General features: G+C 41.9%; 1 protein-coding gene across 26 annotated transcripts in view; it reads left to right on the forward strand.

Moving 5' to 3' along the window:
• Nucleotides 1-14,474, forward strand: part of LOC134624906 (receptor-type tyrosine-protein phosphatase delta-like) — a 406,192-nt gene that overhangs the window by 146,477 nt on the left and 245,241 nt on the right. For all 26 annotated transcript variants that reach the window (XM_063470050.1, XM_063470055.1, XM_063470052.1 and 23 more), the window contains exons 5-6: nt 10,531-10,603; nt 13,694-13,803. The gene's annotated coding sequence lies outside the window, so the exon portion shown is untranslated. The remainder of the gene's footprint in view (nt 1-10,530; nt 10,604-13,693; nt 13,804-14,474) is intronic.

Genomic DNA, 14,474 nt, shown 5'->3' on the forward strand with positions numbered 1-14,474 from the left:
GAGCAATATTATATACTTCTGTCACTGTATTATGCTCACAGACTCTATACAGAAGGGAGGGAGTGACACTCTAATGAGCATCAGGGGGCAACTTCCCACTGGTTGCAAAAAGCCTTAGCTCTGTTAATCTATGACCTCAGTAAACACTTTGCAGATGGGTTTATAGTCACAGTTCCCGACTTTAACTATTATTGAATACAAGATGATCATTTTGTAAGTTATGGTTCTCATTAGAGACAAAAAGAAAGGTAGAGCAAGGTATGCTTTAGGGTGGGCCTACCTTATGATTGACCTTATAATGTGAGGAAGAGCAAAACGTTACATAAAGCAGTGATGAAGTCAGATAATTAAAACATCAGGACTGCTTCGGTCAGACACAGCTTGAGCGAAGTTAAGCAGCTGCATACTTCTCTCTGTGATGTGGAGTACTGGTATTGGGAATAAAGTCTTTTGAGTTAATTCACTTCTGGCAAACTTCTTGATCTTCTGCATACCCAGGTGGTACAGACTGTAAGGTGTACAGTCTGTACCAGGGTGCTCGTCTTTGAAATAAAGGCTAGTTTTTTCCAAAGTTAGCTTGAGAAGTACATCGTTTCTTCCCAGTTCCTGTCACAAAGAAGCGTTACATTGAAAGCAGAAGTCTTAAGACAGCTTCACCCTCAGTAATCTTGAGTTGACTTCCGATAGCCCCTTGGATTTGTGTATATCCACCAGCCAATCCTCCCTTCCTTTCACGTTTCCATTTATTTCTCCATATGAGGTTTTCCCATCCATCCCTCATCGTCAGACACGAGGGTTCTTTCATTAAGGATTCAGATGATGTGTGGTGGCTGGGTTTTTAGAAACCTTCATTTGTGAACATGTCTCTTTCTTCCTTCTCTTCCACTCTTCCCTGCCATTGTAAACAACTGATTATGCCTTTGAGTTATTCCATCACGTCCTTTTTTTTTTCTTTTCCAGCCTAATGATTCTTGTCATGGCACCGAGCTGAAAATTGAGGCTCTCTCAGATCCCCCAGTGTAACTCAGTCTTTATCTTTCAACTTTCAAATCCCAGAAGCTCCTTAAGTCCTCTCTTTGGAGAGTCAGCACCAAAAGCCAAATCTCTCAGTCAATTTACCAGCCAGCCTAGTCGTCATTATTTTCCGCTCGCTGCCATGATCTTACTATCATTAAAATTCATCCCTTACATAACCATCAAGGACGCGATACCTCTCGCTGCGAAGAACAGAATACACCGTGTGTGCAAACAAACACACACACGCGCGCTTGCAGTTTATTTTTATGTTTTTATACACTTATTTACTCTCCTCCATTTTGGCAGAAGCGGTGATTCAAAAGGAATGGATGTAAGCACGAGCCCTGTGTGAAATATTCAAATGGCGGCCTATTTACATAGGCTGGAGAGTTTCTCTCCCACTGCCATCACATGTTTGTTATGTGATATAAAAAGAGAGACAGCAGCAACTCCAGAGACCTCATCCACATATATTATGCGCCAAGCGCAGTCTTTTTATAGCAAGTATAAACACATTAGTTTGCTGCATTAAAATCCACTCAAAATGTTGGCAGTTGTCAGGGTTTGGACAAAAGATACGCCATGTCTTCCTTTACAATAGGTGAAGTGTGTGTGTGTGTGTCTTTGGTGAAGGATAGAGTGTTTGAAGAGACTAGCAGTAGAGAGTTTGTTGTGTGTGCTTATGCAAAGATCCAGTGTGCTCCCACACCTGTGTGCGAAGGAGCACTTCTCAGTGTGTTTGTGTGTGATTGTGTGTGTGTGTGTGTTCGGCCGCGCTGCCAGACGGCTGCTATCTTTGCAAGTCAGACGGGCAGGGAGGCTGCCGAGGCACGCCAAACGTTTGAAGTGCTATTCTCTCACAGAAGTTCGATCCACCCCGAGGAAATTTGTCATGTTGTTCTACCTTTCTGATTCCCATATGGCGGGGTTGAGTGGAAGGGTATTTGTCCTTATTTGCTGTCAGCGTCTCAATACACACAAACGCTGGTTAAAGTAACTAAGAAATTAGTTTTCCGCCTCGCTGCATTTTTTCCCCTTCTCCTGTTAGTTTAATATTTTCATTCAGCCAGCATCCATCATTCGGTCCTTCATTCCGGGTGGGGTTTTTTTTCCCAACCAAATGACTCAACAAACGCTGATAGCCTCAATATTTTCCACCACAGAATATATCCTGGTGGTAGCTCTCTCGCCATTAACTCTGAACCGAATGTCTTCCTTTTCAATAGTTAATTAACCCGCACCCTCCTCCTTTCGCTTCCCATATTAACGCGAGCGACTCCTTCGCGACCCATCGAGACCTCTAACCAGTAAGTGAAAATGAGACGGAAAGGAGAAGATGAAAGGGCGGCGAAAGAGAGACGTAGATGGCAAAAGAGAGAGAGAGAGAGAGAGAGAGCATGTTGTCTAGAGCCAGAGAACCTCAAGAGTGATTCAGCCATTGTTACTCATCCCCTCCTTTTTGCAAGAGGGCTCATGTCATGAGTATTTTAAGTGCTCTCCATTCCGTTGTTCTCCTTTAATCCTGTTAGATAACTCTTTTTCTCCCTCCTCCTTCTGAGTCTTTCTATTTCTTCTCTTTCCTCCTCCGCTCCCCCGCTGCCCACTCAGCAAACGGCGAGTCTTATGCTTTCTGCCACAAGGAAAAGATAGCATGCCTAAACAAGGTAGAGAAGGAGGAAAAAAAGAGGGGGGAGAGAAAGTGAAAGCAGAAGTGGAAGGGAGGAATGCAGGAGAGGGGAAATGACAAAGATGTGGCAGTACTGGTAGGTGTTGGAGAAATGCACTGGCGAGTGCAGGATCATTTGTTATGAGGAGGGATGAGCGTGGACGAGAGCCAAGGCAGTGGCGAGTGAGTTGTGGAGTGGAGCCTGCGCCGTGGAATGTGGTTAGGACGCAGAGAGTTTGAGGTTGATTTGAAATCCGCGTAACTTGGAAGGCGTTTTAAAATTCACAATCTGAATAATTAAAAACAAACTAAAAAAGTAGCCACACTTGGCGCGACGGGACGCCTCTCTGCATTTTATCCCGTTCTCCATCACGCTCGTTCAAACAATCCTGCACGTGGCTAACGCGGACATGCGCGATTTACACAAACACAACAAGCCCTCTGGCATAAAAGTGCATTTGTAACCTTAAAACAGAGCTGCCTTTTCCCGTTGCCACCTTCTTTTTTTCTAAACATCTGATGATAGTAGGTTGAATCACACTTAGATCCAAACAATACGTGATGCAATGTTTCAAACCTGCCTTGTAACCACTGTGCGAAACCATCAACACTCCATCAGCCTCAAAAGAAGTCTGCTTCACATAAAATACATTTCCCACAAGCCAGCAGCCCCCAGCCCCGTCGTTTTGCATGAGGACAATCACAAATGAGGAAGCGGCGGCGGTAGGAGTTGCTTCGCCCAGACGAGGTAGCCACTTAGCACAGGTGAGGTGGGGCAGCCACATTTTTGCAGCTCTTTCTGTGGGAGAGGGCAGAAAAAATGGGTCACAGCAGTACAGGAAGATTTGCTTAAACCAATAGCACAGACTAGTGGTGAATACTTAGAATTGCATGAAAGCTGCAAGTCTTGGATCTGTGCTGTGATTTTCTTTTTTTTTCTTTTTTTTCTTTTTTAGCATTTTCAGTTACATTCAGTCAAACTCAACAACCCTGAAATCAGCCATCATTGAATGTGTGTAATTTCCACTGATATATGGTTATTGCATTTAAGCAGCTCCATCACCACCACTTACTTAAACAAGCCCAAACCTCCTCATTTGCATTCCGAGCACCTGACGGATCCCTCGCTTCCTCTCTCTGCCAAAGAAATTAATTCAACACAAAGAGGAGGTGGGAGGGGCTGGCACTTGTGCTGGGAAGAATTTGCATGACCCAAAAATGCCCTGCCTCTTCTCTGACTCCATAAATCAAAGGGATAGAGAGAATCCCCCCGATGCCTCCTTTCTTTGTCCTCAAAGGTGATAAATTGATCCCCCGGTCGGCTAATAAGCAGAGGCACAGGGCGGCCCAAACTTCCCAAAGATTTATGCGGGCGAGAAGTGGATTTATAGCGGAGGAAATGTGAAAGATCTGGAGAACAAAATCTATTTACTTTATTCTTACTCCTGGTGCTCATGAGGTTTGAGATGGAAACTCCACAGGGGCACACCCCCACCCCCCTTCACCCTCCCTGGGGGGCGCAAACGTCAAAGAAGCAGGGAACATCCATCACAGAGGCAATAAATGAGGTGGAATTCCCCGCTTTTGATTGATGAGCACGTGCTTCCGGTGGCAAACATTCTCAATCCGCGTGCCCACCGTCCTTGGATGTGGCACTGTTCGGCACAGTCATGATTAGGTTTCATTCCTGGACTTTGCCGAAAACCAATATGAATGACACTTCTTAGGTTTGTCAGCGGTCTCGTCCGAATGAAGGGAGGAAAAGAATGTAGAAGGCAATCGAACAGCTTGCAGCTTCTGCCAGACATGAGAGAAACCTTTTAAGGCAACTCAAGCAGTCATCTTAATGACGAGAGGTGATACAGTGACAGGAAAAGCGGTCTTTTAAGAAGATGATCAATGCTATCATCTTCTCTAAGGCTGACTGGGAAAAAAGGGGCAGAATATAGTGGCATAGAGTTTCCTAAGAGTGCCAAAGACTGGTGGAGCTACCCCCATCACCACCACCACCACCTCCTCCTCTTCTGTCCTCCTTCCTCTTTCATTCTCTTCCTCTAGAGTCTCCCACTCTAGCCTTAATGTGTTTTCCCTCTTCCCTGTTGCACCTCATCTGATTTCTCACCTTTTACCCTCTCCTACCCCCTCTTTTTCTTTTCTACCGAACCTCCTCTTTCGCTCCCCGTCTACCGCACACCATCTTACTCACTCTCCTCCTCGCACCGACAGCATGCTTATCCTGTTGCGTTGATGAGATATTTGAACGATTACCATTATGCATGCTGAGCAGATTATGATAGCCTTTGGGGAGGAGCGGTTTGAGCGTGATGGAAAGTTTTCCGCATGATAGAAAACTCTGCTGATAAGTGGGCTTCGGCTGCAAGCGAGGGAGAGGGGAGCGTGGAAGGGATGACGTCTCCGCTCGCTTGTTCTCCACCCGAACACCAATAGCCTCTCCCATTCGTCAGAGCTTGCATCGAAGCTGCGCGGCGGAGCGGTTTGCCGTGGAACAAAACTCGTTTGAGCTACGACATTTGACTTGTATCAAAGGATGTCAGTGGGTAGCTTCGCTAATAAAGCCAAATGTGCAAATGCAACCCATGAGGGGGAAAAAAACAAGTTTGTGCTTCATCAGTGACTTCCGTATACCTGCAACTTTGGATTCCTCATCGAGACAGCTCGCATGGTAAATGTGATATCCGTCAACATCAGCTCGACTGTTGCAAACCTATGCAAATATGTCTAAAATATCAAACCCCCTCTCTCCCCAAAACATACCTTTTTTTTTTATTATTTTTTAAATTTCTGTTCCCTTTTCTTTTTTTGGGTAGGATGACAGCAATCCTGAACAGACACATGATGCACTATATAACTAATTCTGCGTCTGTGCCGCAGAGGCAGCTCTGGGTACAGAGAGAGAAAGTGAAAGAAGCAAAAAAAAAAAAAAAAAGCAGATCCCTTCCCAAATGCTCATTTTTAGCTGGCTTGTTTGGGCACAGCGCACCAGAGCTGACGAGCTGAGCACAGAGTTTTTGACACAATGGTGTCAAACTCGGGACTGTGATGTTCAGCTCGCACAAGTGAATAGCGGTGCACCTGCTGGCAACACGCAGACACAGACACAAACAGACTGTTATCAAGTCTGAGTGGTAATTAGTGTGTTTGGGAGTGCTGCGAATCATAATGACTCATTTGCCTTACATTGTTTCATTAAAGAGGCTTTCGGAGACATGGCATATGGAACCTACTGGAAATGCTGAAACCATTTGGAAATGGCAGTGCTGTTAAGCATCCGTTTTAAAATGATAACAATTATAATATCAAAGTTGTTGTCTCTGTCAGAGTTTTGTTTCTTCACTCTTAGTCTAATAAAGTATTTAGCAGATGGGCTGTTCTGTGTTTTCTGTGCCACACTGGGGCCAGCGCTAGGTTGAACTATGATCCTCTTTATTTTGTCTAATTGTGTAAGAAAGCAAGCCCATTCATTTAAGCCATGTATAATAATTTCTTGTGCTTTAATCAATTGAACCTGGTACAATAAAGTAAGTTATCACCCAATGCTGTTTCTCTACAATGCATTTTTACCCTTTTTCAGCTCAGTGTTTTGGTGTTATTCCCTGCAGCTCCCTTTATAGCTAGCTGTCACCGCTCTAATTAGTGCCTTTGCTTCAAGCAGCTGTCTTCAGTGACAAACATAGTTAGAAATGAGTTCCTAACAATCCTGATCCTGAGATATTCATGATAATAACCCTCTTAGATCTAAGTCCTCATATATGCCAACTCTAACCCTAATCCCACCCCACACTTTGGGAGAGCACACCTAGCATTGCTAGCAAACGATGCTATGCAATATCAAACTATAACAGTCAATGTGATTCAGAACATTTTTACTTTTGTATCATTTTACATTGTTTAACATTATCATTGTATAACATTATAAAACATCTAAAACGCTTCTGTTGTGTCCACAGCATAGGCAACATAAGCACGATTGTTTTGTTGGCTGGTTTTTGTCATGTATGACTTCTATGCATCAAACTGTGATAAAATCCACATAACTGCACTGTTAGGATTAAAAACTGGTATATGGTTTAAAGTCTGCACTTTTGACCCAAGTGCAGATGATCTTGCTGCTGGATCATCTTAAATGGGTCATGTGATGTGAATGCACCGGCGCCTCTGTTGGCTCCAGAGGGTTAATAAGCAGAAATCACATGAGTTACATTCCAGTGGAGCATTTATTTGCCAGGCTGCAGTCTCTGCAGAGATCCTCGGCCGAGGCTTTGCTAGCCACGCCACAGTCTCAGCTGAGGACCAAGGGTGACTGGGCTTTTTCTGTTAGGGCACTCACTGTCTGGAAGAATCTCCCTGAGGAGAGCAGCTTGCTGAGCTCCTGATTGTCTTTTAAATGTCTCTTAAGGACATATTTTTATAAGTAGGCTTTTTCAATGCTTCCACTTTGAGCTACTTTTATGCTGTCTCCTATTTTGTTTCATCACCTCGTCTTCTTATTGTTGTTTTTGACAGTTTTATATTGCTTTTAATTTATTTGATAGTTTTAGAGCCCGTCTGACACATTATATTGCCAAATGAATTCACTTGTCTGCCTTCACACATATGAACTTGAGCAACATCCTCTTCTTAATCCACAGGGTTGAATATGATGTTGTTCCACCTACTGTAGTTATAACAGTTTCAACATTTCTGGGAATATTTTCCACATGTTTACGAGTGTTTATGGGAAATTTTGACCATTCTTCCAAAAGCGCATTTGTGAGACACTTGAAGTCTTGCTCTAATTCATCCCAAAGGTGTTCTGCTGGTTTGAGGTCAGGACTCTGTGCAGGCCAGTAAACTTCTTCTACACCGAACTCATTCATCCATGTTTTTATGGACTTGCTTGTGCACCTTTGTGCACAGTCAGGAGGGAGCCAACCCCAAACTGTTTTCATGAAGTTAGGAGCATGAAATTGTCCAAAATGTCTTGGTATGCTAAAGCATTAACAGTTCTTTTTACTAGAACTAAGGGGTCGAGCCCAGCTCCTGTAAAGCACCAAACTTTACACCTGTTGCAATGCAAGGAAATTCAATGACTGACTTCTTGCACAGGCGGGATCCTGTCATGGTACCACGCTGGAATTCACTGAGCTCCCGAGAGCAACCCATTGTTTCACAAATGTTTGTAGAAACAGTCAGCATGGCTAGATGCTTGACTTAATACTTATGATTTATACGTATGCATGGAAGTGATTCCAACACTTGAATTCAATGAACTGGATGGGTGAATATAATATAATGTATAATAGCTGGCTGATATTATCAGCCAATAGCGTCGATTTGGCAATTCTTAGCAATAAATTAAAATTTAAAAGGTAAAGAAAACCAACTTTTACCAAGTAATCAGTGTTGATGTTTCTGATGTTGCAACTTGTATATCACATTTTAAATTATAAATGTATAAATATCATAACTGGTCTGTAAAATCATGTATTAGCCTGGCTCTCCCAATCCTGTATAACTTTGAAACTTTGAATGACTTTCCTCATTTATTACCATATGTTTCATCACATGTGTCCTGTCTTGTAAAGCACCTTGTAACTGTGTTTATTATTATTATTATTATTATTATTATTATTATTATTGTTTCTTCTCATTATTAAAAAATAGTGTTACTTGAAAAACGTACGCTAGCTTGCGCTATCGTTAACTAGTCCTGCATTCAGCATCAAAATGTATTTTAGTCTGCCTTTCTAAAGTATCTTGGTGCCAGATCTCACCAGAAGCTCTGAACTGGTTTTAGAGTAATATTGCAACAAACTCTGAGCTCACCCTCCATACCCAGTCCATTTCCTGCTCTGTTTATACAAGCTCGATGGCGCCATGATTACGCACAGTGCGTAGTGTATTACCACTCATTTATGACTAGGTGATATCTTTCCAGCATTCAGTCATAGCACTAAAAGAATATACAAATAGGAATTTGATTTTCTTTTTTTTCTAACTGCTCCCACTTGACTGGCATTTTAGAAGCCGTGTATCGATGGAAGTGATGTCTTCACCTCTCTCTCTCTCGCTCAACATTCTGGTGGTTTTATGAGACGAGCTGGTGTCTCTGTTGGTTACTGTTCAGGGGGAAGGTCATAAATGGGCGATTTATGTCTGAAGTACAGCCAGGAATGCTGATCCTACTGTCAGAGAGCAAAGATACTGTCTGGTTTGACTCACATTTAATGGAAACTATAAAGTCCACAACTGCATGTCCTAACTCACTCACTTTCCAGTATGTGCTCACACAGGGACGGAGTTAGCATAACTGGCAGAAAGAAATTGTATAGAAAGGCGTAATAAGGCAGACGGACGATAAATTTGCTCTGTGTGACACCAGAAAAGGGTTCACATTTTCAGCGTCTTGCAACACATTTCTGGGCTAATTTGCGGTATAAATGCACCAAGTGTACCGCCGGCGCTAAAACTAATCATCATAGAGACAAATGAGAACACTTCATTAGCGCTTAGAGTTCCAGCGGTGTCCGCATGTGTAGCGGGTTAGTCGGTACAAATGCTACTCTTGCAACACAATTTCACAATTTGATAAGTGCAAAGGTATTTATTACCACAGCGCCAGCTAACGTGATGCTTGCATTGATTACTTCACCTACTTTTTTTCCCCCAACAGCTCTTATGTGGACTTCTACACCACCATTGTTAAGTTATGGGCATTTTAATTGCTGTAGACAGGGGTCCATTAGCATAGCTACTTGGGTGGCCTTGGCCATGTTTCTCTAAATCATTAAGCTAATTATACAAGCTAATTAATCAGTATGCTTGGAATGGGCTGCGCGAGCAGACGCTGCTCTTTGTTGGCTTGCATAATGAAACGGGTCCATTTTTAGATGGTGGTGAAAAAATGGAGAAGGGGAGGGAGAAAGAAACTTTGATCTCAAAAGTAAACATATGATTTTTGCATATCAAGTGCTTCGGCAAAGTGGGTGTGGGGAAGAAAAAAAATGATGTGAAGTAGGTTTGCAGATGCAAAAAGTCAAGCGAGATTCACCTTTGTGTCGCTTTGAAGATCACTTGAGGACAGCGGATAGGAGAGGTAGTTTGTGCTGCAGTGTCCAACATCCAGTTATCCGTGTGGGGTGGGTTTTTTTTGTGTGTGTTTTTTTCCACGGGAGGCAAACACAGGCAGAGATCTGTCAATCACCGGTGCCACTGTGACATCTGAGGGTAGTCAGACAATCTTGAGGGCACGTGTTCTACTTAACCTAACCGAAGCAAACGTAGAAGACTTAATATTTATGCCTCTACCTAAGAATGAAAATCAGCCTTTATACTGCTTGGATATTGTGTCCCTTTTCACAACACAATCTGAAACCACATTCAATTAAAGCCCCAACTACATGCACTATGTCATTATAACTGGCTCTGTGTGTGTGTGTCAAGCATATACTTATGCTTTCTTGCACGCATTAAAAAAAAGGCACTGTCAGAAATTATTACTTCCAAGCAGACATAACCAAACATCCTGCCATCCTGTCTTCAGCAAAAGGTGCAGACACTCAGCATTCATGGAGGAGTTTTATTTTTAGCAGCTCTCATTATGCACAATGGAAAGTCATTTTCTCAAAGTACATGAAGCATGTTTACAAACCTAATAGGGCTGCGGTGATAACACATCAGCGCGAAGACACTACAGTGTGTGCCAGCTCATGCTCGTCTCCGTTCACCTCGGTGCGGTGACTCTGTATGCAAACTCAGCGCTGGCGTTCGGTACACCGATCTAAGTGTTTAGTGGTGAATGGACTAAAGCGTGACACGTCCTGACCTCTTTGTCTCTTTACCCGCAGGGAAATTCGGAGGAGTTCTGTTCTTTCGTCGCTCTGGTCCGAGGCAGCAATCGCAGCTGATTATTCCAAACGGGTAAGATTGAAAAAAAGAAAACAACAACAACAACAAAAAACTCAAACCCTACAACTGTGTTATTTAATCTGAGAAACTCCACTGATGACAGCCAGTCCACTGGGGGATTTCTTTTTTTTTTTTCTTCCTCCAGCGTTCAAATGTCAGCAGTGCAGGAGAATAATAATGTCAACCTACAGAAATCAAATCAGGGGTCAGACAAATAAATGATGTTAGTATGGATTAAGATAAAGGTAGAATACATGTCAGGACATGATGCATTGCTCAATTGTAGCAAATATTTTTCTTCTTTGTCTGACTGTTATTATGAATCGGGATGAATGTTGCACAAACTATAGAAAAATAAATGAGTGCCTTTGCAAAGGCAGACTGCTGTAATCATATTTCTTTTTTTTTAATGCAGTTTTATTCAATAACAGTTTGAGATTAATTCCACTGATGCTGTCAGTAGGCTACCATGTTGGGCTGATGACACACAAAGCAAGCTAACGGTGCCCTCTGCAGTACAGGGATCTCCACTGCTGCTGCTCTACAGTTTTAAGAGCAAAGCTGTTCTCATATGTGTGATGCACGCTGTTCACACTTCTCGCTATATTTGCTCCTGCAAACACCCTGAATCTTCAGAATCACCTGCCGTATTAAAATAGCATCATTGCAGTGTATAATTATGCTATTCTCCTAAAGCCGTGTCGTGACACTAACGCTTTAATCTGCACTAACTAAAATTCGCACAACTGCAAACGCTGAACTGTACTCGGCTAAATCACGATGTCTCTCTCATTATCATCATCATAACAACGTTCCAGCTGGGATAATTAAAAGTACAGTTCATGTCCTTTGGAAGTGAAGCCAAGTTACCCTCTATCACAGCGGTGTTTTTCAGATCAATGAACAGTCCCGTGGTTTCCCCCGGAGGACTTGCGGGTGCAGCTGTAATTGGAGCGTTTGTGTTGCTCTGAGTTACTGCTCCCCGGGCAGAGGCCAGCGCACACCAGAACATTTTTCCACATGTCCACAGGATTTCCAATGAACTCATCAAATACACTCGTAGGGGAAGCGTGTTGAGATCAAATTATCACATGCTCTGTTCTTAAGGAGGATTGAGACCCTCATTTTTATTTCCTGTCCCTGCTGGCAGCATCACATATATCCCTAAGTGTGTTAAATGAGATCGCAGGCACTAAGAATGAAAGATCCTTTTCAACAAGGCTTCGGATGCTACTCAATGCCTTGTTGCAATTACCGGGAGCATTTGTAAAAAAATTTGCAGGAGGCGCAGGTGGCACACTGATTCAAATTAAAGGTGACGGCGACAAATGCGACATGCGTGGAAAGGCTAGGTAAAGACAGTTAAATACAGATAAGTGAGGAGGGCTAACTTTGCGTAAATGACAGGAGCAGAGTTGTCACTATCACATTTCGCTACTGTTGGAAGCCATTCGAGTGCCCTGTTAAAGAGCCATTAAGTCATTAAATTTAAATCGAATTTGCTGTTTCTTTTCAGGGAAGAAAAAAAACATTAGGGGCACTGTTGTTAAAAGATGCTGTAATGCATTTTTACCAAGAACTGCGGGTACATAGGTGCCCTACGCCTGTCAGATGGAGTCGTGTTATATAAAGTGGAATTCACAGCAGTAGCAGGTGACCTGGTTTAAAATAGCAGCCGAGAAGAAAAAAAGTTTCCTGAAAGTAGGAAGTCTACTTCCTCAAAGTGCTTACAGTAACTGTGAAGTGACCCGTTAGCACTGAAAAATGATGCGTATTTGGAGTATTAAACAACCGAATCACTTAAAACTGTACGGTGTTGCGGGCTTTTACTGCGTCGCTGACGTGGCTCTAATACTAAAATAGCTTTTTGTTGCAAAATACAAAAGTAATCTTTATTTTTGTGTTTTGGCACAAAGTGTTAGATGGGTATGTTTAAGCTCTTTTGGAGTAGGTTAAATTGTCAAGGATACAGAAGTAGGTGTAGCGTTTAAGACTAAACTGGCTTCAGTATATTATATCATGGTTGGCACTGTGTGTGTGTGCATCCATCCAAGTGTTGTGGGCCAGACCTGGCTCCAATGATTTATTACACTGCTTGAAGGGATTTGTACTTTCATGAGGTCACATGAGTAGCATGTCAGTCAGGCATAGCAAAGTGTTCTCTTTGGCCCTGCTGGCAATTGGTAGGCATGCCAAAACAGAAAGAAAGAAAAAAATCCTGTTTCCAGCACATATTCAGGTACACCAGCAGGTATGCAGTCTTACACACACACCCACACACTTACAGAACCAAATACTGTAATCCAGCTTAGCACTGCTTTATCACCTGAGCAGGAGGCAGACGTTATGCAAATGCACGTAAGATATTCCAGAGGCACGTCAGATTAAGCCTGCCTTTAAAATGTCTTTTGAGAGGTTAATTCTATGCAAATAGAGCATCACGAGTTGAAAAACGAGATGGGTATTTTTCTAATAACACTAAGAGGAAGCCACTTAGATGCAAAGTGGAGTCTTTCAGATTGACCTGGGGTAATCATTACGAGCCTAAAGGTAGTACAACGTTTTTTTCTTTTGGCCAACATTAATCTGCAAAACTCAAATGAAAATTAAACATAGCTATGTTCATATGCATGCTCTTTTCTTAATTTGAATATTCCCACCAGATGGGAATTTATACGTTTATTGATGATGCACTTGATGCATTTGAAGATACCGTCGCCATAGATTTGTTTTACGGCTTTCTTATGTGCACCTTCAGGTTTCTTTCATCATTTTGTTTGCAATATTAAAATCGTGGGTTACAAAAAAAGCTGTAAGCTGGAGACCAAAGAGAGACGATGTTTTACATTTTTTAAAGTGAACAAAGAAAATCTGATTATATCAAACATATTTATATACGTGTATAAATATATATATTATTTTCTGCTTCTTCCGTATGTAACTGCTCGCATTGTTGAAAATAGTACGTGAAAGTGATGCTAATATTAGAATTATCCACTGATTCCTTTTGCTAAAAAAGAATAGACAGAGTCTGCCTGGCAGGCTATATGCACACACTCATGTGGTTTGTATTCTTATCTCAGTTACTATCTCATCTTCTAGGTGGGGGCAAAGGGGGCATTAATTTCACTGGTGTGTCGGTGAGGTAAAACCGCAGCATCGGGCAGCATGTTGGCACCTGCGTGATCCCACCAAAGAAGCCTCATTACTCGGTGAGTCGGATAAATGTTCTTTCAGTTCATGCAAGGGCATCTGTTTTTGGATTTTCTATATTAAATCTAACCTTTTTGTCAGCTCACTTTGGAATTAGTTCGTTGTCATTCATCTTAATGATAAAAGAAGCAGAAGAATCTCTCTCACAACTTTAAGCTGCTAATGGATAAAACTGCAGCAGAAGCTCTCTACACCACGTCATTGACTTTGTTTTTAATTGCATCGTGGAATTTGAAAAGTATAATTTTTCCCATGTGCTCATTTTTTTGTGTTATTTGTTAGCCAAACATACAGAGTACACTTGAAATCCTTATTTTAAATGATACTAAAGTCCATCTGAATCCTTAAAGAAAACTACAAAATGTTTGAAGACAAAACCTAAACTCTTTTACTCCTGCATTTCAAGATACTAAATGTTTTACTACAATTTATGGCTACAAATATTTATCATAATGAAAACAATTTAAAAACTGCTTTAAAATAAATTGTGGGTCCCAAGCGGATGAAAGTTAACTGTAGTGTGAAATTTGACAACATTTAGTGATTTAAGGGTGAAAAAGTGAAAAAAGGCAAATGTGCAAAGTTGTGTATCATCAGCATAGAGTTGATTTAATCAGCTTTGTACACAGGAAGTCTGCTTAACATGTCATAATTCAACACAGAAAAAAAA

The sequence above is a fragment of the Pelmatolapia mariae genome, linkage group LG3_W (genome assembly GCF_036321145.2).
Source record: "Pelmatolapia mariae isolate MD_Pm_ZW linkage group LG3_W, Pm_UMD_F_2, whole genome shotgun sequence".
Lineage (NCBI taxonomy): Eukaryota > Metazoa > Chordata > Actinopteri > Cichliformes > Cichlidae > Pelmatolapia > Pelmatolapia mariae.